The sequence below is a fragment of the Ovis canadensis genome, chromosome 3 (assembly GCF_042477335.2).
Source record: "Ovis canadensis isolate MfBH-ARS-UI-01 breed Bighorn chromosome 3, ARS-UI_OviCan_v2, whole genome shotgun sequence".
Lineage (NCBI taxonomy): Eukaryota > Metazoa > Chordata > Mammalia > Artiodactyla > Bovidae > Ovis > Ovis canadensis.
In genome coordinates this window covers 102,960,329-102,986,368 of record NC_091247.1, presented here as the reverse complement: position 1 = coordinate 102,986,368, position 26,040 = coordinate 102,960,329, and the positions used below count along the sequence as shown (strand labels likewise).

Below are 26,040 nucleotides of genomic sequence, written 5' to 3'. Positions count from 1 at the left end.
TCCTTGGAACTGGGCGTGACAGGATCTGACCACTGTTATAGACCCGTAGGTTGGCTGTATCATAAACTGTTAGTTGTACCAGTGTTTGTCACGGCGACTAGCAGCCCATGGCTTAGACTGCGAACCTAATTTAATGGACGAACTGTAATGAATAAAAACAAGGGCTATTTTTACCTCATAACCTAGATTTGTCTGTGATGAATATGCAAGCCACGCTATTAAACGTTTGGGGCAGTGAACAGGAATTCGGTATATTAAAGCTTTTAAACTTGCTACTCAAGCAGGCCTGGAAATAGAGTTTGTTAGCTTTTTTAGGATTATAAGTGTTGACTGTGTTGGGAAGAAACTGTTCTATGAAATAATTCAAACAAAATGAATCTTTTTCTGCTTATAAGTTCTTATGAGAATGTACTCACCCTAGCCTGGAGCCCAGGGTAAATTTGAGAATGCTTTGTCTAAAGTTCTTTTTCTGGGAAAATGGGACTGTTAATCAACTTAAATCTGAAATACTACCCTTCCTTATCCCCAGCTCTTAGCTCTCCAGGATGGTGATATTGTCCACCTTTGGATTTAAGTGGGAAATGGTAAAATTGTTAAGATTAGCGTCTAGCTGTGTGTTAACGGCAGATCTGAAGGAAGAGAGGCTTAGTCAAAGGCGGTGTTTATTTCTCTCCTTGTACTGTTTGTCTGGAGGTGGGCAGTCAGATCGTGTGCCCTCCTGTCCCCGGGCCCAGCCCTCTTGTCCAGGAAGGCAGCCAGAGGCGCCCCCAGCTCTGGGGCCTTGCAGGCTGCAGGCAACTGAACTCCCTGAGAACTCCTCATCAAGCTCTCCTTGTGTCTTGTTGGCAAGAGCTGAACCCTTGGCCACAGTCAGGGAGGCAGGCGGCCCCATGCCAACCGAAGTTCAGGTCCTGGGCCTGGTACTAAGGAGGAAAGGAAGAATGGACGTTGGAGGCAACTCGCTGTCTTTGCTGCAAGTTGTTACCTGCTTTGAAAGATAAGTCTCTGTGCTTGTTGGGAAAGTGTTGGCAAATGTTGGGGAAATTCTGTGGGGAAAGGAGGTGTGGGCAGCTATTGTAAGTAACCTCAAGGGCCTGAGGCCTCCCCCTCTTTCACGTGGGTCTTAACACACAAGCCTGGAATGGGCCCTGGGTCCCTTGGGCCTTAGTTCCTCGTTTAAAGGACAGAAATGGTAGAGGTCTCATCTGAGTTCTCGGGGCACCAGGTGCTGAGGCTGCAGGCTGGATCTGCTTTCCCCACTAGGCCCTCGGGATTTCTGGAGCCCCGGGTGTGTCCAGAGGCAAGGGCTGCCCAGGTGGGGGGACTTCAGGCAGGGTGTGAGATCCGACAAGGGCCAGTGGGCGAGATGCCCTGGGTGGGAAGGGGCCTGGAGTGGGGGCCCAGGTGGGGAAGACTGCTTCTCCCGCCAGAGCCGTCTCCCTCTGAGGGTGGGAGGGCCGGCCTTACCAGCAGAGTTGAGAGTCACCTGGGTCTGTTTGTGTCTCTCCTGCCTCCTCCCTCCTCGTCCTGCTTTTCCTTTCAGAAGGTAATCTCAAGGCCCTGCTCTCTGTCCAGCGAAAGGGATCTGAGAATCAGCTTACTCTCGGTGTCCGTAAAAATGACTGTGTTCTGCTTTTACAGGCATTTGCGTTTCAAGAAGGATGTATGTTCTTATTTAGTCGCTTCAGACGTGTCTGACTCTTTGTGACCCATGGACTGTAGCCCGCCAGGCTGCTCTGTCCATGGGATTCTCCAGGCAAGAACACTGGAGTGGGTTGCCATGCCCTCCTCCAGGGGATCTTCCCGACCCAGGGATTGAACCTACGTCTCTTGTGTCTCCTGCACTGGCAGGCGGGTTCTGTACCACTCAGCCACCCGGGAGGCATGAACTACACTAGCAGTGCCTACGGTCAAAGCTTGTCGGATGGCAGACCCCAGAATAGGAGAGGCCTGGGGCCCTCCCTGTGCCACACTCCGCTGGGCATGAGCCCTTGTCTGCTGCACGTCTGGGTGTAGTTGGCCAGAGCCGCTGCTCCTGTTACCTTCCCTCCACCCAGCCCAACACCCGCGCAGCGTGTGCCTCTCACCTCTCGCGTGCTCAGTCATGCTGCACCCGCCGCTCACGCCGGCACTTACTCTGCCACTTGCACACGTATATGCACTCTTCATACACACACGTGTGTACCCAGCCCTCAGCCCTTCACCACCCCCACCAGGGAGGCTGTAGTCCCCGGAAGCTGCTTCGCGGGGGGCTGTACGTTGCTTTCTGGCGGACTGGAACCCCTGGGAGCTGGGTGTCTGGACGTGCACATGTTCAAGGACCTTTACCAGAAACATTCTCTGAGTTCATGCCTCTGAAATCAGAAACTTCCTTTTGCGTTTCTAAAACTCATGAGAATCCGCTCATGGGTAATAACAGCTTTTCCTCGCCTTTGAAGATGTCTTCACTTCCATTTTGAAACGGGAAGGACTTTGGCCTCTCCCACAGCCCTTCCCCTTCTCTCCCCCGGCGGCTCTGCAGGCCGAGGGTGAACTCACCATCTTTCCTCGCACCCCAGCAGCATCGCTGTGTGAGCTGGTGCTGACCTTCCAGATTGTTTTGCCGTCTGGTTCTTTCTCAGTGAAAATGTAATTCTTTTTTTCGTGTTTGAGAATAAAATATTCGAGACGCCCATCGAACTTCTCAGAACCACCTTTCCTCCCGGGCATGGGAGTATCCATCCCCGTGTCATTTGGGACTTGCCTTCTCATTCCACAGGTGCCCTGGGGACCAGATGCTGCGCCTGTGTTTCAGAGGACACAAAGACTGCTGGGACACGCTGAGTGCTGAGTGCTGAGTGTTGCAGGGTGAATGGAAAGTGTGGCCTCGCCCCAGGGAAGTGGTTCTGATTTCCAGATTTCAGCTTGCACTCTTAAAGGGGCAGGCACTGTCATAGAGTGGGCGGCGGGGGAGGGGAAGGTGGAGCGACCTGGAGTCCTCAGCAGCACTGCTGCCTATGGGAGGTGGTGGCTGGCACAGCTTGTGAGGCCCCTGGCCTGGGCAGCCTTGCCAGGGACATAGCAGGCCCTCGGGAACATCCGAGTTCAAGATGGTGCCACCGCTGGCCCAGAGATACCCAGGTGTGGAGGGCACCCCCAGGGGGGTCGGGGTGGTCCTCAGTCAGGGGCGCCTCAGTCAGGGATGCAGGCGGCGCTCACGTGGGACGGGATGGGCGGGGCAGGGGCAGGAGTCCGCTGACCTGTGGGCCTGGCTCAGCCTTCACCCCTGAGGCTGGGGAACTAGGCACTCGGATTGCCTGGCGTGGGTCTCCTGCACACCCCTGCCCCTCAGGCTGAGAGAGGGCAGGTGGTCTGGTCCCTCTAGTAACAGCAGGCACCTCTCGTTGGGAGGAAGGGAGCGAGTGCTGGGCGGTGAAGAGGAGAAGCGGCGTCAGAGTGCAACTGTCTACCCGAGGAGCCCTGGGGGGCTGCGTGGGGTGCTGGATGCCCTGCCCTGCTCCACTCCCCCTCCTCGGTGTGTGGTTGCTTAATAGCAGCTCCTTAAGGGTCTGGAGGAATTGCTGAGAGGCTCACTTCTGCTTCACCGCCTTGTGTGGGGATGTTATGTTCCACGTGGCGTTCACCAGTGTGAGGATTGTTCTCAGGGGGCATACCCAGTGACCATAATGGATGTGGGGTGTCCTGAGACATCAGTGTTCTTCAGGGCAGGGCCAACAGCTCAGCTTTCTTTGCATCCCCAGAAGTGTCCTACAGTGCCTGGCACACAATCAGTGTATAATTGATGTTTGTTGAATGGATGAAAGGGAAAGTCACTACCTCATTGTCAGAAGGGAAAGGAAAGCCTCAGGCTGTTGTGGGAAGACTGCCGTTTCCCGGTCATGTTGGGGTTCAGTCTAACTTAGGAAAGGGAGGTGAGAGCAGAGCCCGCGGTCACCCCAGCGAGTCCGCAAGGTGAAGCCAAACCCCTCAGCTTGTCCCTCTGCACCTGATGTGTGCTGGGCGCCTGGCCCCCTCACCCGCTGACGAACCTGGGGCTGCTTCTGCACCTCTGGGAGGAAGGAGCCACGCCTCCGGGCTTGGTTGCCCTGGGTGTTTTCTTCCTAAACTTAACCTGAAAGAGGAATTCTGTTTCCCTGTGTGCAGGCTTGTGAGAAGACTCCTGCGGACTAGAGGATTCAGAGGAGCTGGGAGGGTAGGGCACACAGGACACGGGCCGCCTCCTCTCCTGGGCCTCGGGGGCCTCACAGGGCTTCATGGAGCGATGAGTTAGATGTCAGGGCTGTGGGTGGGGGCTCGAGCTGCGGGGTTCAGGGAGATGTGTGGGCAGGGTGGGGGTAACACACCAGGAAGGAGGCTCGGGAGGTGAGGCCAACCCAAGATTTGAGACTGCATTCATCCCACACTGCAGTTTCTTCAGACTTTAAAATTCTGTTTTGCTTGTATCTTACTGATTGGTTGGTTGGTTGAATCATTGTTATTGTTTTAAATGATGAAAGCATAGTCTTCTAAATGGTCTGAGGAGGCCCTTTCTCAGATTGCAGTGGTTGTTATGACCACCCCTGTGTGCTAACCACTTCTGTGGGCCACGGCTGGCGGCCTGGTCTCCGCTTGGGCTGGGCCAGTAGGCGTGGGCATCTCTGCTCCCTGAGCCCTGCGTGGCCTGACGCTTGGTGGCCAAAGTGCCCAGCCACAGGCAGGATGTCCCTCAGAGCCTGCAGTGGTGGCACTGAAGCCGTGTCCCCGAAATGATGGAAATGAAACCAGCCCTGGAGAAGAGTGTGATAGACCGCCTGTGAAGACTGGGCCGTGAGGAAGAGAACGCACTGGGGTGTGAACCCAGAGGTGTGTGTTCCTAGATGTGAATCAGCTGTCTCAGAGTCCCCTCTCTGCGGTGGCACAGCTGAGTGGCGGCTTCAGCCTTCTGAGGTCTCCGCACCAGGGGCCCAGGGCCGCCAGGAAACGTGGTTGAGCCTGTGGACTAGAGGCTGCGGAGGTGTTGGCTTGCGTCTGCCAAGGCATGCTTGTAAGATCCTGGCGCTCTGGCACCCAAAGCATTTGTATCCCCGAGCCGTACACTGTCGTGATGTGGTCAGGGAGGAAGACACGCTAAAGGCGCCCAGTTGGAGGAGGGGAAGTGAAGGCAGAGAGAGTGGGGGTGGGCGTATTGCCAGGGACAGGCGCGGCCCTCCATCCCCTCACCTGCCGGGTGGCGCCGCCCCAGACTGGGGCTCCTTCAAGCCCCTCTCCTGTTCTGGTGTCACTTGGTGGTGGTGGTTCAGTTGCTCAGTGGTGTCTGACTCTTTGTGACCCCACAGACTGCAGCACGCCAGGCTTCCCTGTCCTTCACTATCTGCTGGAATTTGCTCAAACTCATATCCATTGAGTCCATGATGCCGTCCAACCATCTCATCCTCTTATCACTCTCTTCTCCTTTTGCCTTTGATCTTTCCCAGCATCAGAGTCTTTTCCAGTGAGTCAGCACTTTGCATCAGGTGGCCAAACTTACTGGAGCTTCAGCATCAGGCCTTCCAGTGAATATGCAGGGTTGATTTCCTTTAGGATTGACTGATTTGATCTCCTTGCTGTCCAGGGGACTCTCAAAGAGTCTTCTCCAGCACCACAGTTTAAAAGTATCAATTCTTCGCCGCTCAGCCCTCTTTACGGTCCAAACTCACTTGGTGGGAGTCTTCAAAACCTCCGTGTTCTTGGCTTGATTTGTCAAATGTGATGACGACATTTCATGTTGCGTTTCACAGCAGCTGTTCACTTCAGTGGTTCATAAATGATAAGGTGTGGTGGGGTATACGGTAAAGTCAGCCTTTTGTCCCCTCTCCAGCCACCCAGACCCCTCCCTGGAGACACCAGCGCCACGGGCTTCTTGTGTCTTCTTCCCCAGGCGTTCTGTGTACGCATCAGCAAGGGTGTGTATGTCTTATGTGTAGACATGCTCGCGGTTACCCTTGTCCCGCACTGCTGCTGCCCGCCCTTGCCCGCTGGCCCTCCTCTCCTGCCCTGACTGTACCCTGGTGCCCTCCGCTCACGGGGACATAGCTTCTCTTTGTTTGGCCCAGCTGCATGGGGTCCCCCTGCCAGGCTGTACTGTGGATTCTTTAAGCAGAGCTCCCTTGATGGTGGGGGGCTTTTGCCAGCCCGCGCTTGGCACGCGTGTGGAGTGCGCTGCCCTGCCCCGAAGTGTGGACGGAGTACCCTGGCTGCAGGGAGAGCGGGGGCTTGGACGAGGTCTGCACACTCCTCCCCATTTCCTGCAGTTCTCACTCGGCCTGTAACTTTCCTTGGTCAGATATTATCATCTGTAAGTTAGGCTTTAAAATACTGCCCTCTAGTTACATACAGACCTTTCAGACTTATCCGTAGCATCCTGAATGAGGCTTATCAAGGCTGCCTGGACCCAGCTTCTAGAATAGTGGTTCTGAAGGGCTCTCCTCTGCCTGGCCCGCCACAGGGCCAAGCACAGGAGCTTCAGAAGGGTCTGAGGGTCTCTTCTGATAGCCGGGACCACACCGTGCCTGGGGAGTGAGCCGGCTTCCAGCTGTAATATTTTCTGCCTGAGGCTGGCCCTGGCTGGGCCCTCCCAAGGTTTCAGCTGCTCCCACTATCATGCTGTGTGTCTGGGACGGAAGGGAACGACCTGGACGGGGGCACTGTACACATGGGTGTTTTGGAGTCGTGTTGGATGGCCGTCGTCAGCTTCTCAGTCTGCGAGCGGGCCCTGGTGGTTTGCGCTGTAGCAGTTATGTGGTGACATCGCTGAGCAGCAGCGTATAGGCAGGGGCATCTGCAAGGCCCCCCCTTCAGTCCCAGGAGGTGGGGTAGTGGAGGCTACTGGCATGTGCGTGCCTGCTCACATTCCCTCCTGTGTGAAGTGGCCCAGGGATGCTCCCGGGAGAAAGATGTGGATAACCCCCCTCAGAGTTGTCCCAGGAGTGTGTCTGGAAGCCTGCATACAAGCCCCTGTGGGATCTCATAGGATCAGGCCGAGCTGCAAGGCCTCCCCTGTGAGTGGGGGCGGGCAGGTGTTAGACACAGGCACCCAGGGGCTCCCCAGGCCAAGGAGCGCTGAGCGGTCCCTTCTTCTGCCGGCTCAGTCCCAAGGCTGCTGTGGTGGCTGGTTGGGAGCCCAGCCCTTGTACCTGTAGAGGAGGTCAGAGAAGAGGCGTGCAGAGAAGACAGGTCGGGGGCTGGGAGGGCGGTGCTCGGGAAGCCAGTGGGGTTCCTCTTTCTGTTCATTTTTTCTTTAGAACACTCTTGAGGTTTGGAGGCTCCGCCCTGAGCCTGCTGTGGCGGGCTGCTCGCCCGTGAGAGGTACGGTCTTCACGTCCCTCGCAGGCTGGAGCCAAGGTAGGGGACTCCTGAAAGAGGGCTTGGAGGGCAGAAGCACCCGGGATCTGGCCTCGTCTGCCCAGAGCCCGGAGAGTGGCCACCAACGCCAGAGGAAGTAGGGTTGCACATCGTGCATTTCCAACCTGGGACCCACCCCGCCTCCAAGAAGGAAAACCGGGAGCAGGGCGACCACAGAGCCAGGCTGCAGAGATGCCGAGCAGGGGAGAGGGGGCCGGCGCTAACACTCGTCCTCTGCGGCCCTGCCGGCCCTTCTTCCAGGCTCGCGGGCGGGGCTTGCAGGCCCCACACCAGGGGCCCGCTCCGGCTGCCGCTGCTTTGGCAGCTGCAGGGCTCCTGGCTGAGGGAGGTGCTCCTGCTGTGCTTGCGGAAGGTAAGGGGCCTGGTCACCGCTCCTGGCTCTAGCGGCCGGGGTCCTCCTCTGTGGGGTCAGCGGAGGCATGGCACTGCGTGTTTAAGGCAGATGTCTGTGGCAAAATTTTGTATTTATGTAGGATGCGCTGAGAATTGGGGCAGCCTTGGAAACTCCCTTTGAAACAGAATCGAGACAGCCAGTATGTGTGAAGGCGGTTTCTGAGTATCGGCAGGACTGTGGCAGCCTGAGGCTGTGTGCGCAGCTCACAGCACTGGCTGGTGGTCCCGGGCGGTGGCAGGAACCACTTCACTGGCGAGGTTCCTGGCTTCCTGCCGTGCACCTGGCAGTGTCCCGGCGGCCTCACCCGTGTTTCTCGTGTCGTCCGCTACGTCAGTGTCCTGGGGTTGCTGTCACAAATTCCTACCGACTTGGCGGCTGAAAACAACAGAACTTCATCCTCTCACAGCTCCAGAGGTTAGGAGTCCACGGTAGCATCACAGGGTCAAGACCACGGGGTCAGCAGGGCCGTGGTGGCTCAGAGAAGGATCCAGTTGTTGCCTCTTCCAGAGAAGCTGCTGCTCCCTCAGCTCGTGGGCCCGCCCTCCTACCTAGGCCGGGCTCTGTGACCCGGCCTCCCTTTGCCTCTGTCACATGGCTCTCTTCTGAAATCTCCCTTCGTGTCTCCCTTCTCAGGACATTCACACTGGCTGTAGGGCCCACCACATAATCCAGGATGGCCTCCTCCCTCAGGACCCGCAGCTTAATCGTGCCTGCAGAGTCCATGCCGTGTAAATAGCACTCACAGGCTGCAGGGACTAGAACGGGGACATCTTTCAGGGGTGGGGGACATTATTTGACCTCCCACATCCCAACCTGCTGAGCCCGGCACTGCCCAAGACTGCAGATGGAATGAGGAGGCGCAGGCGTGGCCAGCTGAGGCTGTTGGGCGGCCGCGGGCCTTCCTTCTCCTGAACCCATGAAGCTGCAGGAGGGCCCTTTAGACACTGAGAGGCACTCAGCGACTAGGCGAGGCCTGTCTCCTTCCTGTACCATTACGCTCGTCTGGGAAAGAGAGAGCTTTGGATCAGGGCCCGTGGTGCACCTCGCTGGGGGCACGTGTGGTGATGTCTGGGTTCGCTGTTTCGCTGTGGCCAGATGGCCCTGGGCGGCCTCTTTCTCCTCATCTGTACATTGAAAACAAAACAGCCCGTGGGTTAGATGATGTCTCCTGGGTGAAATGGCCCACCAAGGGTCAGTGTATGGGTTTCTCATTCAGTGTGAGTTCCTGGTCCCCACAAGGAGAAGTCACATGAGCAAGGTCAGGAGACATGAAGGATGGAGTGTGTAAATACCCAAGAGAAACTGCACTGAGAAGTGTGCAAATAATTGACTCATTGATACGATACACAGTTATTGAATGCCTGCCTGCGCCAGGAAGTCAGGTTGGGGAAGGGAAAGAAGGGCAGACAGCACACAGCCCTCCTGCTGTGGAGGAGGGGCGCCAGAGGCCAGACATATGAACCGTCACTTCTAAGTGCTGGACTGAAATGACGAGGAGTAGGAATGCATCTCACACGTATTTATTTATATTTTCGTAAGTAATGTGATGAAAATTCATGAGGGTCTGTGTTCCTGAATCTGTTCTGTATCTTCAGCTCATCTTCCCTTTCTCCCCACAATTGGTGGTGGCTGGTCACGGGTCCTAGAGCCCCTCAGTTACTCCTTGTAGGTCCCCGAAGCCCCTCAGTGGCTGGGCCTGGGTCCCTGCAGTCCCTGGGGGCCTGGGTCCCTCAGTCCCTGAGTCCCTGGCTCTCAGGCCCTGGTTTTAATAACTGGCCAGACCTGGTTATGCTCTTCCCCAGGGGACAGGCCTGCTTCCTGCCCCCTGTTTACGCTGAGCCCCGGCTCCCGTGCGCCTGTGGTTCCCCCTGGTGTGGACCTGGCCTCTCCAGCCCATGGGTGGACGGCTGCTTGGTCCCGGGCTCCCTCTGATTCCCTGGCTCCAGGCCCAGGCAAGCCCTGCCCTCCTCGCTGAGTCCGCGCCTCTCCCACAAGTCCTGCTCCCGCAGCTCTGCGGGAAGGGACCTTGTGTTGTTAGGTTCCTTACGCTGACCTTACCGAGCACTGCTGTGTGCCAGGCCCTGTTGGCTCAGGAGGGCTGACGCACGTCCCCCCGTCACTGATTCCATGAGCCGCCCGAGCTCCTGGGGCCTGGCCGAGCGCCCGCTGCTGTGCTCTGCCTGCCTGTGCACGGCTGCCTTTTACACACCCTGAGTCGCGCGTGTCTGTCCTCCCATTGGGCAGGTGGCGGAATCGGGGTGCAGAGAAGTGAGGCCACCCAGTGGTCAGCGGCAGAGTGGAATCCACGGGCCCTCTCACCACACAGCCCCTCGCTTACAGAGCTGCACCAGGTGGGCCAGGCCCAGGGACGGGCCAGCCACCAAACTCACAGGCCGCGGGAGGCCAGCAGGTGACAGTGTCCTCTGCGTCCTCTCTGGGGACTCACGGCCTTGTCTCCATCTCCCGTCTCTCTCTGATCCTGTCTCACAGCCCCACAGCCCCTCCTTGTGTGTATCCCCAAGGACACCGGTGCCTGAGCTGGACACCCACCCCCGCCCTGACACACACGCACGCCTCGTCCCCACGCCGTCCCCTGCTCCGTGGCCTGGATCTCCCCGTCTCCTTTCTCCTTGCCCTGCCCTGTGCTAGCCTGCCCTGTGCTGGTGACACGCCCGCAGGGGTGGGGGTGGAGGGAGACCCAGTGTCTCCCCCTTGGCAGTGAGCAGAGGGCTCTTCTCAGCCTCGTGGGCTCCCTGCTGTGTGCTAGTTGGAAAACTGCTCTTCCTTGAGTAACAGAACTTTTGCATAGACCCCCCTCCACGTAAACTCACATTTGATTTTCTTGTATGATTATAACATTTTTCCTATTTTAAATTGGCAAAAGAACAAATGTGTTAAGTAAGCATTTGCTTATTAGCTTGGAAACTTAAGTCTCATTTTAATGGTGAGTTTATAGGAAAAGAAATACTCTCTAGGTTCCAATTAACTTATAAATGGGCTTTAGGGAAGCAACCTGTTAGTTGAACTGTCCATAAATTTTTTACCTTGGTAGAATTCTAGAACTGAGGTTAAAATTCATCATCACTGGTCATACTTTGTTTACTTTCTAATCCAGTGAGACCATGAACTAATTTAACAGGTGATGACTCTAAGTAAATGAGATAAATAGTACAGTTTTGAGGTTGGACAGAAAGGTGAGAACCTTCATTCTGTTCAGTTGCTCAGTCGTGTCCAGCCCCATGGACTGGAGCATGCCAGGCTTCCCTGTCCATCACCAGCTCCCGGAACTTACTCAAACGCATGTCTGTCAAGTTGGTGATGCCATCCAACCATCTCTTCCTCTGATGTCCCCTGCCTTCGGTCTTTCCCAGCATCAGGGTCTTTTCAAATGAGTCAGTTCTTTGCCTCAGGTGGCCAAAGTATTGGAGTTTCAGCTTCAGCATCAGTCCTTCCAATGACTATTCAGGACTGATCTCCTTTAGGGTGGACTGGTTGGATCTCCTTGCAGTCCAAGGGATTCTCAGGAATCTTCTCCAACACCACAGTTCTAAAGCATCAGTTTTTCAGCACTCAGCTTTCTTTATAGTCCAGCTCTCACATTCATACATGACCACTGGAAAAACCATAGCCTTGACTAGACAGACCTTTGTTGGCAAAATAATGTTTCTGCTTTTTAATACGCTGTCGTAGCTTTTCTTCCAAGGAGCAAGTGTCTTTTAATTTCATGGCTTAGGTGAGAGCCTTAGACACCTCAATTTTGACATCTCAGTAAAGAAAACAGAAAATTTAAAGGTGCTGTGCGGGAAGGGTAAGGATGGAAGGAGAGTAAAACCAAACCAGAGTCAGTTCTGTGGGGAGAGGCTGGCCGCTCCCATGTCTGCGCCTCAGACCTGCCCGTGGCGTTTGTCTTTTGATGGTTTCAGTCCTGACCCCAGTGAGACGTCAGTGGAATGCCACAGGTGGATGGTTCAGGATCGAAGCCTCACAGGTGTACATAATTCAGCTGAGATGGACACAGAGCTCCCCGAGGGCCCGGGAGACACCACCACCGGGACCTGCGGTGAGATGGCGGAGGCGGAGCAGGTGTGACAGCGCAGACGTGGGGATTCCCGGGAAAAGGACCTGTCGGGGTGGAGGTGGGGACTTGGGGGGAGCTGAGCAGTGATGCGAGCCCCCCCGCCGCCACATTACACTCACCGGGGCTCTCGAGGAGGCCTGCTCTCCACCCCCTTGCCTCTGCCCAGGGTTACCAGCCAGTGACACGGGGCGGGGCCAGCACCAGGGTCTGTCACCTTTTCCACTCCGTGACTCTGGGTTGCAGCTGGGCCAGAGAGGGCTGGGCCCCAGAGGTTCCGAAGTGGGCTGTTCTGGTTAGAAGCCCCGCGTAGCTGCGCCGAGCCCCACCTCCCCCCCGTCAGAGGCTGCTAAGGTGGGTGAGTGATGTGTCGAGCGCCAGGGGTTCCGTGGCAGGAGTGGCTGACTGGTATGCAAGGGCCGGTGGCAGAGGGCCTCCCTGTCCCCTCGCCCTGCAGGGCCTCACTGGGTGAAACCACAGCCTGGCTAGGACTGCTGCTCGACGCAGTGGGAAGTGGCTGGAGAACCACAGCCACGGAGGAGGGTCTCTGAGTTCACAGCCACAGCGTGCCCGGGTCCGAGGCTGGCCTTGGTGAGGAAGGAGGGTGCGGGGTCCTGGCCGGGCTTGAACCCAGCGCCTCCTGACAGCACTCTGAAGTGTGTCCAGAGTGGAAGGGTCAAGGGTGTGGACATCACAGGTGTGGCACCGGGAGCCTCGGTTCCTAAGGCTGTTACACGCGTGACACAGTTACCGCCTCTCAGGGCACTTCTACCTGTGGCCTCACTCAGACATTACAGGGGTCCTCTCTGGTCTTCCCGCTCCCTCTCTGGAGGCTGACATTTCTGCGCATCATCCTGGGGGTACCGTCTGCCCCATCGAGACCTATGTCTGCGAAGCATGCATCCAGTTAACGGGCTTGTTTGGAAAGCCATGTACACAGGGTAATGAATCACTTGTGGTTTTCATTTCAGTCTCCTATTATTTGCCTCTTTGTATTCATGGTATCTGATATAACCCTGTTAGACTCCAGGTCAGCCTGATGCTGGGTGTCCGAGTGCAGAGGGGAGGGCTGCTTCCAGCCTTTTGGGGGTAGGTGTGGTCTGTGGCACATTTTGTATTTTTAAAGCAGGTTGCCTGAACAGAAGAGTGTGAACTCCAAAGGGGCTGGAGTTGGAGGCGTGTGGTGTGGTGCGGTGCTGTGCTCTGTGTAACCTGGAAATGCCGCAGAGATCTAAGTGCTTTTGAAGAGCCCCAGGGGCAGGGAGCCCAGACTGGTCCGGCCTAGCCCTTCACTACACAGAGGTCACCTTGGGGGCCAGGGTGAATCAGTGGCCTGCTGAGGGTCTCCTGGCTGGTGAGTGACTCTGGGCCTGGCCCTCTTGTGCACTGCAAGGCCCTGGGGAGCTACAGAGCCCCCGTCAGCCAGGCTACGATCTCCCCAACAGCCTGCAGCCCCAGTGCCATTCGTATCATCCTAAGTGAAGTGCAGGAAAGCCGGTTTGATTATTTCATAGTCTTTCACTGATAAACAGCATTTCCAAGTAATTTTTCTTCTGTGCTGAATTTATCTTGGGGTTCTGTGTAAGCTTTTCTGTCATGCAGTCATTTAAGGAAAGCTAGTTTGGGGCTTCTTCAGTGGATCAGTTTTGTGCTCAGTACGGAAGGGTTAGAGTTGAAGATGACGCAGTCCCTTTCCTTAAGGAGCTGGGGGAGAACAGGGATTTGCAGTGTATTAAAGATGTTTTTTTTGTCGTATACAGAGGACTATGTCATTAAGAGCAGAGAATGTTTATTTCTGGCCTTGAGAAACTTCACAGAGGAATTGCTGTTTAAACATGTCTTGAAGCAGAAGCATGAATTGCCCGCAGGACAAGAACAGAAGGGCATCAGAGGAGGAGACAGCCTGAGCAAAGACCAGGAAGGTATTTGAGAGCCTCAGAGAAGCAGTCTGTAGGTGTGGTTCTCAGAACCCTGGGGAAGGCAGGTAGGTCAGCAGGCCCCACCTCTAGGGTGAAGGACCTTGGACTGCTTCCTGTTTGTGCTGAGAATGCAGAGGAAGGGGTTTAAGTCAGGGAGTTTGTCCCTCAGACAGGTTATAGAGAGTCTGCTAAAACCCCATGGTTCGAGCTCCAAAGTCCAGGTATATAAATTCATTTCTATGATCCAGGATGATAGATGAGATGGGAGAGACTGGCCTTGGACAGAGCAAAATCACAGATAACACGGAAGGAGTCAAAACTGGGTACAAAATGAGTTTAATCTGCCTAAAATTACGTGTAAAATTTAGGAGCATGTTGAACTTTTACAGATATATTGTTTGTACTTTAAGCCTCATTATTATATTACGTGATCAAAAATGGTCCTGATGGCCTGCCCTTGGCTGTGGGGCAGGAACTCAGCAGCCCACCCCTGAAACCATTTACCTCAAAACTGGGACTCAAACCCAGCCACAACCCAGTTTGGGACTTGAGCCCACGAGGCCGGGACTCAGACCCAGCCAGAACCCTGCTTAGAACTTAAACCGACACGGCCAGGGCTCAAACCCAGCCAAAACCCACAGTCTTCCAACTGAGATCACAGACCTGGTTTCAGGACCAAATGAAATTCAGGTTCTTGATGTCTCATCGCAGAAACAGTTCAGTGAGAGACAAAGTGATAGGTAAGAAGTGGATTTATTCAGAGAGAAACACACTCCACAGACAGAATGTGGGCTGTTGCAGAGGGTGAGTGCAGCTTATGTGGCGTGGTTAGTGTTTCGGGGCTGGGTAATATCACAGGCTAGTGAGGGGAGGATTATTCCAGCTATTTGGGGGAAGGGGCAGGGTTTCCCAGGGGTTGGGCCACCGCCCACTTTTTGGTCTTTGATGGTTGGCCTTGAAACTGTCATGGCGCCTCTGGGTGTGTCACTTAGCTTGCTGAAATGAGCTTGTGCTAAGGATCAAGATCTAGTCAAGTCGGCTTGTCCCGGCTCTTGGACCCATGTGGTTCTGTCCAGTTTATGTTGTGCCTTCGGGCTGGGTCATTCTTTCACAAGTTGTGCCCTGCCCCCTTCCCTCCTGTTTCACCCTTCCTCCCCACTTGCCCTTCAGCCAGGGTGGTGATGGGGGATGGCCCTCTGTAGGGGGCCCCGTGTGTCCCTCTTTGTTGCCAGTAATTCCAGATGGCAGTATGGAGTGCACTTATCATGGTAATTCCCCGCCCCCCCCCCCCCCCCCCCCCGCAAGTGCAGTCTTTTCGCCCACAAATGCACCATCTTCTCATTGTTTCCCAAGGCTAATCCAACAAATGTTTGATCCACCCACAAGCAGTCAAGGTTTGAAGGCAGAATCTTACTAAAATCAACCATAAATAGCTTGGTGGTAACCAGCCTTCTTTGCGATGAGATTTTGCCCACGTCTCTCTCCTTTAATGTAATGAGTCACATTTGCCACTTGAAACATTTTTAATCTCAGAAATTTGTAGAGAAGTTAATTAGAATGGGCGCGCAGGACAATGAGGATTCATAGTGGAGAAGTTTTTTTTTTTAATATTTGAGTTTCGATAGTTCCTAGAGCTTGCCTTTTGCTTCTTCAGGGCCTGGTTAGACAGGTAGCAGCGAGGCTCGGGTCAGGTCTGCTGGGACAGGCGCAAGTGCCGACTGCCTGCTCTCAGTGCCGTATGGCCTGGCCTGGCAGGCTCGCAGCGCTGTGCCCGGCTCCCTGCTGAGTGGGGGGATGAGCCTCTTCCTTCATCACCTCCAAGCCCCGCCAGGCGTCCAGTCCCCGACCCTGGAGTCAGGGTGGCCCCACTCCGGGTGTATGTTGGGGGAGGGGAGGCTGCTGCAGCAGGAACCCTGGGGAGAGTGGGCTTCCCTGGGATCTCCTCTGTTCATAGGGGAGGGGGCCCACCGCGTCTGAGCTCCGGGTTGCCGAGGCCGCTCTGTGGCGCCTGGTCACGGGCATGGTTGTGGTCTCCTGGCCTACCCACCTCCTGCCGTCTGCAGGTTCTCATGGGACTCGGGGCCAGTCCTCTCCATGCCAGGTTGTTAATGCCAGCTTTGAACAGAAATGCTGCCCTTCCTCGAGGCCTCACTTCTGCAGTAGGCACTCCTGTTCTCTGTACTCCGAGCCCCGCCGTCGTCCTGGATCCAGCTGCTAGGCCTGAGTGCTCCCAGCACCTTGCTTCTGAAGGGCTAGGAGTCCCCGGGCCTGAGGGTGTGGGCTGGGCTTGCAGCGGTGCTGGCCATAGTTTGTCTGGGATCACAGTCGTCCTTGCAACAGCTGGAGGCAGAGATGCTGCTTACCCCAGGTCAGAGGGGAAACTGAGGAGCAGCAGGTTAAACCAGTTGCCCCTGACCGCCCAGAGGCAGAGCCGGGACTGGAACACCGGGGGCGTGGCTGCGGGCCTGCGAGGCAGGGTCCCTTCCAGGTGTGGAGGCGCAGCCTGGGTGGGAGACGCCGGGACCCCACAGTGACCCGGTTCTCAGCAGGCAACTGCTCCAGGCCCCGATGTTGCTGTGGCCGCTCTGTCTGAGGTGCTGGCACCCAGCAGACCCAGCACACAGCCCTGCGGGCCAGGACTCACCTCTGCCTCTGTGTCGGGGGGCTCTGCCTGCTCCAGAGCCCTGGGATGTCACTGGGTCTCGTGGGAACGGCCCTCCCCATGTGAGAGGCCGGCCGGGGCAGCCCCCGCCCTCCTTGAGGGGTGGGGGGGGGTGTCTGCCCAGCAGGGGCTCCCCCCACACCCACCGCTCCCTCCTGTTTGACCCAGTGCCCGTCCTGCTCGGGCCACAGCTGGAGGAGGGGAGAGGCTGAGGGCCCCACTGACTCGGCGGCCTGGCCCCACAGGGGCTGGCAGCTGCCCTGGAGGAGCGGAAGGAGAGGTCAGGCTGAGTAGGGACGACTCAGGCGGTCCTGTTAGCCCCTGGGCCTCGGTCCGCTGGTCCTGGGAGTGGGCTGCCTGGAGGTGGTCAGGCGGCATCCACGCCCTGCTGCTCCTCACCCTCTGTGATTACCCAATCCTGATCTTCCAGACTCTGGGGCTATTTTGTGGCCCATTTAAGAGCTGCCTTTAATCTTCCTAAAATAAGGTGTGCTATTTTGGACGTTGCTGTCTGTGAGAGGGATGTGTGTTTAAAGCTAAAATAGGCTGTACCTTTTAATTTGTGGGTGTTTCCTTTTTCTGTGTCAGCCACTCTGTGTTTAAGTCACAGTATCCTTCCTCCCACCTGAGAGGGCAGCCCCAGGCCAACCTGAACCCGTAGACCCGACTGCTGAAGCCACTGCCCACTCCGGACCTGGGCCTCCTCTGTGTCGGGGGAGCTTCTGCAGAGTCTGCCCTTCACCCCCTGCCCGGAGGACCGGGTCATTTGTTCAGGAGCTTGGGTGGGCCCGGGGTCTAAGCAGCCGAGGACGCTCTCGCAGGCCAGCTGCCTGGTGGCTCCCTCTGGCCTGGGCTGCAGGTAAAGTGCAGACCCTGGCCCCACTGTGGGCGAGCTGCGGACAGCTGCCACACACATGCGCACACACGCCCGCATCTTTTGGCTTTTCATGACATTTATCTTGGGCTGCACTTGGTTGTCTTGCTGTGAGGATGAGTGGGCTTTCTCTGGCTGAGATGTGTGGGCCCCTCATCGAGCTGACTTCTCTTGTTGCGGAGCAGAAGCGCGAGGCTCGTGGGCTGCAGTCGTCGTGGCGCACGGGGCCGTTTGCCCCTTGGCGTGTCGGATCTTCCAGGACTGGGGTTGGACCTGTGTCTCCTGCACTGGCAGGTGGATTCTTCACCATGGAGCCACGAGGAAGTGCCTCTCTTGGCTTTTGTGGATGGTCCCCAGCGGCTGTACAGAGGGAGCGGGTTGGGGAGCCGTTGGGGAGGCTGGGCCGGGACTGCTGAGGAGGGCCCGGCAGCTGCCGCGCTTCTGCCTGCCTGCTGTGTGCAGCCCTGCAGTCACTCAGTGTGGGCGTGGCCCGCACCCTGTCTTTCTGCCACGGAGCCAGTTTTGAGTTTACTGGAGAGGGAGGCCAGGTTTTTCATAGAGCACTAGGAGTTCACTGGAAGCGTGACGCTTCCGCCTCTTTCTAAGAGCAGGCTGGATATGGTTTCCTCAGCTTCAGCTCCTCCCAGTCACCTGGAGGGCCTGCTCCAGGCTCCGCCCTCAGCGCGCTGTGACAGGCTGGTCCGGGCAATGCTGATGCTGCCCATCCCTGGACCTTCGTTCACATTGTCCTGGAGTCCTTGGTTCTGTCCCACCCCCCAATTCAAGATATTAGCTTATTTTTAGCACCTTCCCTAAACTGGGCTACTTCCCTTATTGTTAATTGATGGCAGCTCTGATTCCAGGACCATGGGGAGGGCTTCCGTCCCTGCTGTAACTGGCAGCGTTCTCATGGGAGGGGAGGGGAGCAGAGCCTGCTGTGCTTTTGCCAGGAGCCCCTGTGTGCGCCCCGAGGCTCCCCCCACAGTGAGCTGAGCAGAATGTTATAAAATCCAGGAGCCCCGATGTTTCGCCATAATGATTACATGCCAGAGCCTAGTTTATGGAGCCTCAGGGATTAATGAATGGTTTGATTGGTCTGGGGATCCCTGGTCTGAACTAGCTTGTCCCAACTGCCAGGACCAGAGCTGTGACCCTGCTGTTTATGGATTAGGATCTTCTCAGGTATGTCAGGAGGCCAGTCAGCCACGGTGTCTGTGGCCGTGCATTGTGGCTGATCGGCAGGACACCATGTGGACAGACAGTGTGTGAGGCTACGGTTCAGTTGGCTCACCTTGACTGCTGTGTAAAACGGCAAAGGCCAGCTTCTCTGAAACAGATAACCGTTACAAGTGGACTTTGGGGGCGGAGGATAACAGACTTGTCCTCCTCTCTGTCCAGCCTGGCCTCCGTGGTTCCTGGTCAGCTGCTTGGCTTGTGCTGTTCCCATGAGACGCTCTTTGGAGCCCTTGAGCCTGACCGTAGGCTGGGCCCCTTCTTCAGGGTCTTCCTCGGGCTGGATCTGGGTCTGAAACTGTCCCAGTGTGGGGCTCCCCAAGGCCTCAGCCATTGTCCCAGACAGCCCAGTGTGGGCGGGAGCCGCCCCCAGGGGGTCTGGCTGAGGAGCGGTCCTCCCCGCCCCTGACCGCTGTGCTGTCCTCTGGCCACTGGGCAGCTCCTTGGCTGACTGCCCAGCCTCTGCCCCAGCAGAAAAGCCTGTTCCCATTTCTGCAGGCCCCCGGTGGAGCCCCCCTGGGGGGCGGGTTGTGGCTGTCTCGATGTCTCACCCCAGAGGTGGGCCCATATGCAAGTTGTTTTCAAGGAGTGCTGTCTGACTCCCCAGCACCCGAGGAGGTAGTTTTACTCATTTCCAATTGCAGGGACAGGGAAGGGCAGCTCAGAGAGAGGTGCAGGGACTTGCCCAGGTTTCCCTGGGGGTCCTGGCATGTGTCCCGTGGCTGAGTGGGGCTCTCAGGTCATGGTTTGGCCTGTGAGGAACATCGTCACTGGCTGGGCTCCCCTGCACTGTCAGTTCTGGGGCATCTGGGCCGGCTCACCAGGGGATTGCCCTCTCAGGCGTCCCAGGCCTTGGTGGGCTTTCCGTATGCTGGAGGGTAGATGGCCCCAGCAGCAGCCAGCCCCTGTGCCTGTGCAGACTTGAACGCTTACTCCTGGCTGACGGACAAGCCTCTCATGCAGCCTCTAGAGTGCCCAGCAGTCTCAGGCATTGCAGAGCCTTCAACCAGCCCACCTGGCCGGCTGAGGCCCCTGGAAGGCCCTGACTGTCTCCCCAGCTCGGCTCCCGTGCTCCGGACATGGAGGGTGGGGCCTGGGGCCCCCAGCCACGGGAACAAGGAGAGGTGTGCTCTGAGCCCCATCCTCATGCGCCAGTGAGGCCGAAGCTGCCCTGGGGTCCCCTGGCAGCACACCCTCTCCCCACATACAGACGAGGGAACTGAAGCCCGGGAGAGGAGAGGCGAGCCCTGGAGTCGGCAGGGTTCGCTGGGTCACACAGGCGTGCTCTTTGGTACCTGCTTGTGACCTTTCAGCCTCAGAGCTCTTTGGAGGCAGGGGTCCTCACAAGCAGAATGTAACCAGTGAAATTTTCCTGCATCTGGTGCTTCCATCGCAGGGTCAAGGGTGTCGCTCAGTGTGAGCTCTCACCCCGTGGAGAGGTCGGAGGTCGTGAACAGCAGGGATCGGAGGGTTTTCTGGAGACCTGGTGGGACCCTCTCTGTTTGGGGAAGACATCTTCCTCTGACCTGCTCAGGAGGCGGAAATCTGCATGCCTTTCCCCAAAGCCTTGCAGCTGGTTCAGTCACCTGTTGTGTTTGAAGTGGACCACTCTCGGCAGCTGGAACCGTTCCGATTGCCAGTGGCTACTGGATAAGCCAGTGGCCTGGCGATGGTGCTGACTTCTTTATGGAACCGTGTTTGGCTGCGTGTCTGGCATGTGCTCCACCTGGTGGACGTGGGTTCGGGTATGAAGATCCAGCAATACAGTGCGCCGCGTGATTCAGTGCCGCAGTTCTCGGTGTGAGATGGTCTTACTACCCTGAGCCTCACAAACAGACTTACAGGGAGGCTTTGTTGTGGCAGGCTTGTGTGTGGGGCAGACTGGAAGCATTTGACGGTCCCCCGACACACGGGGCCTCATAGAGCCCCAGGAAGACGAGGGAACTGCCCGGCCTGCAGGCTGGCGCTTGGCTGGACTCAGTGTCTTGCTGGGTGTCTGCTCTCGGGGGTGCACCTCTCCCCACCTCCTCCTCCTCCGGGCTGGGCTGTCTGTTCTGGGGCGAAAGGTGTCGTCATCGGTACTTTCTGCTGCTTTTCCCTTAGCAGGACTCTGTTGCGGTTTAGTTAGGTTGTGATGTCCTTCCCTGGGTTGATAGCTCAGCGCTGTTTAAATGTCCTAAACTTTCAAAGCTTGAGAAGTTTAAGCAGGCAGATGCAGTGTTCAAGAGGGTGGCGTAGCAGGTGGTGTGAGGGAGCCTGTGTTCTGGTCTTTCCTCTTTGCCTTTACACCTGCAGCTGCCGCAGGGGCAGATTTCAGGGCTAAGACTTCGAAGGTCTGGGTGAGGTCCCCACCAGGGACCGCAGGTTAAGTTGTTCCATTGACCGTCTTGGACAGGTGTGGTTTAGCTCATTAGCACAAGTCACAGGAGAGCCTTGATGGATGTCAGGAGTCGGTCACACTTGGTTCAGGGGAGAGGGCCCTACAAGGAGGGCAGGCTGGTGGGCGGCAAAATATGAGAAGTGGGCCCCTCTAGACGGGTGACCAGCCCTCCTGGGAGATAGACGGGGCCAGGCTGTGGGCAGCTGTGAGCGCCCCCGCCCCCAGCTTGTCACCCTGCCTGAATGGGGTTGTCTCCCAGGGGCCTGTCTCGGGGGATGGATGTCAGCCTGTGCTGTCAGTGGGAAGGTGTGCTCGACATCCAGGGATGCGATAAAAAGTGATAGGTGGCCTCTGATCTAACTGGTAAAAAAGATTTTTCTTACACTTACTTTGTTTTTTGAAAAGAAAGAGTCAAACTATAATACAGATGGTGATTTTTTGATGTAATTTAATTTTATTATAGTAAAAATACTTAATGAGGTGATACTTCATGTGAAAAACCACAGGAAGAGTAATACAGTGAATGCTCACTCAGCTTAATGACGGTTTCCCCTCCAGTGCTTTGGAATTTCCTGGTGTGGGGCTTCCCTGGTGGCTTAGACGATGAAGAATCCGCCTGCAATGTGAGAGACCTGGGTTCGATCACTGGGTTGGGAAGGTCCCCTGGAGGAGGGCATGGCGACCCGCTTCAGTGTCCTTGCCCGGAGAATCCCGTGGACAGAGGAGCCTGGCAGGCTACAGTCCATGGGGTCGCAAAGAGTCAGACACCTGCTGAGCGGCTAAGCACACACCCTCCCTAGAATGCCACTCTTACCCTTGGCTGCCTGGGGAATTCCAGCATCAAAGGCAAGCCTGTGTGTGGTATTGCATCACCCCTGTGTGATATCCTGGGACTTCAGCCCTCTGTGGCGAGGTGATCCCAGTGCATCCCCCGCTGGTGAGACTGTACCCCTCCACCCTGAGGTTGCCATCAGCCTCAGTTTGCATTTTACTGTTTCCATCTGTTCAACTCCTTGTATTCTGTGATCCAGTCTCTGCGTATTTTCTGTGTGGGGATGGGAAGCAGTTGATTCTCAGTTTCAGGCTTGGGGTGTTTATGGCCAGAAGTGGCTTTTTTTTTTTTGAGATTTAGGCTTGTTGCTCCCCGCTGTGCAGGTGGCTCAGGAATGGTCAAGGCCAGGCTGGGGCCAGCTGTGCGGCCGGGGCCTGAAGATAGCCCCCATCTTGCCCTTTGCCTGGGTGTGGCTGTGTGCCGCGGTGGGCGGGCAGGCCTGGCTCCCAGCGCAGACTCGGCTCCATGCGGTTCAGCGAGCTCTGCCCTGGGGCATCCCCAGGGTTTCTGCTCCAGACACCTTGTCGTCAGCATCGCTCCGGAGCCCAGTGATTTTGATTTTGAATGTCTGCGTAGTATCCCCCCACATGCCGAACCATGATTTATTGTTTTCCTGGCAGGCATTTAGTCTGCTACTAAATCTTGCAGTGTATGTTACAAGATACGATACAGCCACATTAATGCTGTGGTGGGCGTCCTTTCAGCAAGCATCCTACCTCGCCCGTGCCCCCGCCCCCGCCAGTGGCTGAGTAAATCCAGCGGCTGCACGTCTGTCTTGTGGATGGACGGCCAGGCCTGAATGGGAGTGACCTCATTCCACGAAGCGGTCTCACCTTCCTGCTACTGGAGCCCCTCCGGCCCCTGCTGACCAGTGTCAGAGGTGCCCTGCCAGTCGGTCTGCCTAGTTAGGAGCTGAAGGAAACTGCCACGTGTTATCTGGTCTGTTAGGCATAGTTAGGTCAAATTTTTACAAACGTGTGTGAAGAGTTGCTGCAGTGTTGAAAATATGGTAGTCATCCAGCTCGGCAACAGCATGAACTATGTTTACGATGTAACAGTCAAGTGAAAAAGCAGGATATTACACTTCTGCACCCGCTGATCTCATTGGTGTAAAATATGCAAATAACAAACTCTGACTTTAGTTAGGGTGTGATTATGGGTGGGGTTTCCCCTTTACTTTCTAGACTTTCAGGGAGGGAACCATGGTGGCAAATTTTCAAATTTCTGTGCTGCTGTCCTTGGCCGAGTACTAGTCGGATTCCTTGGAAAGCCCTGGGCGGTCCCGGGGTGACCCGGCTGCTGGGCAGGCAGAGTGTGTGTGCTTGTCCTACACTTCGGGCCAGTCATTGCTTAGGGACCACTGCTGCGGCTCTTGCGGGGGCGGGAACGCAACTGTGGGGTCCTTTCTTTTGTTGATTTCAGGGTTATCAGTGTGTTGCTGCCGTGGCAGTATTTTGTTTCATCGTGAGATATTTTTATTACAGTGTAGTTGATTCACGATGTTGCGTTAGTTTCCGGTGCGCAGCAGAGTGAAACAGTTAGACACAGACATGTGTCCACCCTTTCAGACTCTTCCCATGTAGGCCATTACAGGGTACTGCACAAAGTTCCTTGAGCTACGCAGTAGTAGGTCCTTGTTGGTTTTCTGCTTAATATACAGCAGTGTGTTCTTGTCAATCCAAATTTATCTCTCCCATGTATTTTGATTTTTAAGTGAGAAGTTTGGCAACTGCTTCATTCATCTTCCTTTGAATAGGTAATCCGGAGTTTTTTTGTTAAAAGTCGAACACTCTTTTCCTGAGGTAAATCTATGGGTTTCCCAGGTGGTACTGGGAAGAATACCGGTAGTGGTCAGGAATCCTCCTGCCAGTGCAGAAGACGTAGGTTTGATCCCTGGGTCGGGAAGATCCCCTGGCGAAGGGCATGGCAACCCACTGCGGGATTCTTGCCTGGGAAATCCCATGGACAGAGGAGCCTGGTGGGCCACAGTCTATGGGGTCGCAGAGTCCAACACAGCTTAGCACACGCACGATGTGAACCTGTAACTGAGAAAGTGGAAAGCTGATACCTTGTCTAAAGTAGTTCAACATGCTGTTTGCTAGCCATCTCCATGAAATATTTCTCTTCATAAAATCTTCAGTTCTGTCAAAATGGTTATTACTTACTAAAACAAGGGGAGGAGGCATCTTGATGAGAAAGTTAAGTTAGAAAGAGGACTTCTGAGGACTTTTCCATCCCAGCCTTCAGCGAGGGGTGTGCTGTGGTCTCGCTCCATGGACCACGGCTGATTCCCAGGGTCCCTGACCAGGCAGTTCCTCTCCCTCATTGCCTCCTCTGATGGAAGGCTCAATTTCTAGCCTTTCCTCTTTTGTTCCTCTGGGTCTGTTCTTGGGGTCCTGTAATTATGTTGACGGTCTGTGTTGTTTCCTAGAATCCCATTAGTAAGTTAGTCTGAGTTTAATGGAAAAAGCACATACGTTGTGGGGGCTCGTATAAGATGGTTAAGAATCATTTGTGTGTGTCCCTGTGATGTTTGGGAAGCAGCGTGAATCTCCTGGGTTCCTGAAAGTCTGGGAGGTGTGACACCTCTTCCTCGGTGTCCAGGCTGGTCTCCATCTTTTCGTCTTATCTCCTTTCCTTGGTCATCTTCTGAAAGAGGAGACCCTCCCACTTCTGCTTTTCTCATCAGCCTGCTCATCCCTCCCCTGCAAGGCATTGGTGCCTCCAAGGCCTGAAGCAATGTGGAGATCCTCAGGGCTGCCAGAGAGCCAGAGGAGGGGAGACCAGGTGCTGGCTGGCAGGCAGGGTTCCGGGAGTTGTTCAGAGGCCCCGTGGTGCGGGTGGGTGAAGCTGGCCCGGGTCACGGAGCTCTTAGATCATGGGGTTCCTGCAAACGAGTTCTGTCAGAGTCTGGGACCAGGAGTCAGGTCTTAGAAGGCTGGGTGGTATACAGGGCAGGGCAGCTCTTCCCAGGTGCCTGCTTGAGGGCGCTGTCCTGCCAGGAGTCTGCACCAGTGACCTCAGCCAGTGGCAGGAAGTAGGCATGGGCGGCCTGGAGGCCGAGTCCTCTGGGGAGAGAAAGCATGTAGAGTGTAGCTCACCATCTTTGTGCTTTAAAAAAAAAAACAAAAAGGAAAGGCTGATTGATTCGTAGCTAAGTTAATTTTTAAATTTTTAGAATAGTTTGAGATTTACAAAGACAGTATAGCGAGTTCCCTTACATCCCTACTCCCTTCCCCCAGCCTGTGGCCCCCCCTCCCAGTGTTAACATGTTGTCCTACATTGCGGTACTTTAGTCCCAACTAGTGAACCAACACTGATACATTATTGTTAACTTAGGTCCATACTTTTAGATCTTCCTATTTTTTTTCCTCTTGATTTTTTTTTTCTCTTTCTTTTCTTTTTTTAAACAAATGTCCGTTTTCTGTCCTGGGACCCTCGATTATACTTATTTGTCTTATTTCCTTAGGGTCCTCTTGGTGGAGAGTCTCTCTCTAGCGTTCCTTCCTGATTTGTGATGACCTTGATGGTTTTATGCAGCAATGGTCCGCATTTGCAGAATGCCCTTCATTTTGGGTTTGTCTCGTGTTTTCTCGTGATTGTACTGAGCTGATCAGTTTGGGGGAGGAAGACCGCAGAGATGAAGTGCACACTGGTCGCATCCTAGCAGGGTCCATTTTTCCAGCATGACTTGGTCTGAGGTGGCGTCTGTCAGGTAAAGTGTGAAGTTTCACTCCCACCTTCCCCGCTAAGAGGTGGGAGTTAGGCTCCACTCCTTTGGGGTGACGGAGTTGTTAACATTGTTTGGAATGAGATTTGTCTCTTCTCCATTTATTCAGTCACTTATTTATATCAGAGAGGACTCTTGGATACCTGTTTTTCTACTTGGAATTATAGTTCAGTACTGTGTTATTTGGTTGTTCCGATTGCCCCAGCTTTGGCCACAGGAGCTCTTTCGGTTGGCTCCTATGTCCCTTTGACGTGCCCCCATTATTATGGGTTTTTAAATTTTTTCTTCTGAGCATGTCTGTTCTTTGTCTTGTCTGTTTTTCTGGCACTGCAAGATGCCCTGGGCTCACCTTGTACCTTTCCTGCCCCAGTCCTAGAATTGGCCGCTTCTCCAAAGACCTCTCACTCCTTTTATTGGAGAATTGAGTTAGAAACCAAGACCTGGGCACCAAGTGGTTAAATTATTGTTATTTCAGTGTCTGTGTCCTCAACTGAGTAATGGATGCAAAACACATAAGTTGTGACACTGTCAAGAAATAACTGAAAATGCCCATTACTGGCC

The 26,040-nt window shown here is 55.4% G+C and overlaps 1 protein-coding gene across 8 annotated transcripts in view; it reads left to right on the top strand.

Moving 5' to 3' along the window:
* The window catches only part of INPP4A (inositol polyphosphate-4-phosphatase type I A), a 117,655-nt gene that overhangs the window by 13,521 nt on the left and 78,094 nt on the right, over positions 1-26,040 (top strand). The window contains exon 1 of one of the 8 annotated variants that reach the window (XM_069583880.1): positions 7,276-7,732. The exons of the other annotated variants lie outside the window; for them this stretch is intronic. The gene's annotated coding sequence lies outside the window, so the exon portion shown is untranslated. Of the gene's footprint in view, positions 1-7,275; positions 7,733-26,040 lie in introns of those variants that run through there. 8 annotated transcript variants of the gene reach the window in all.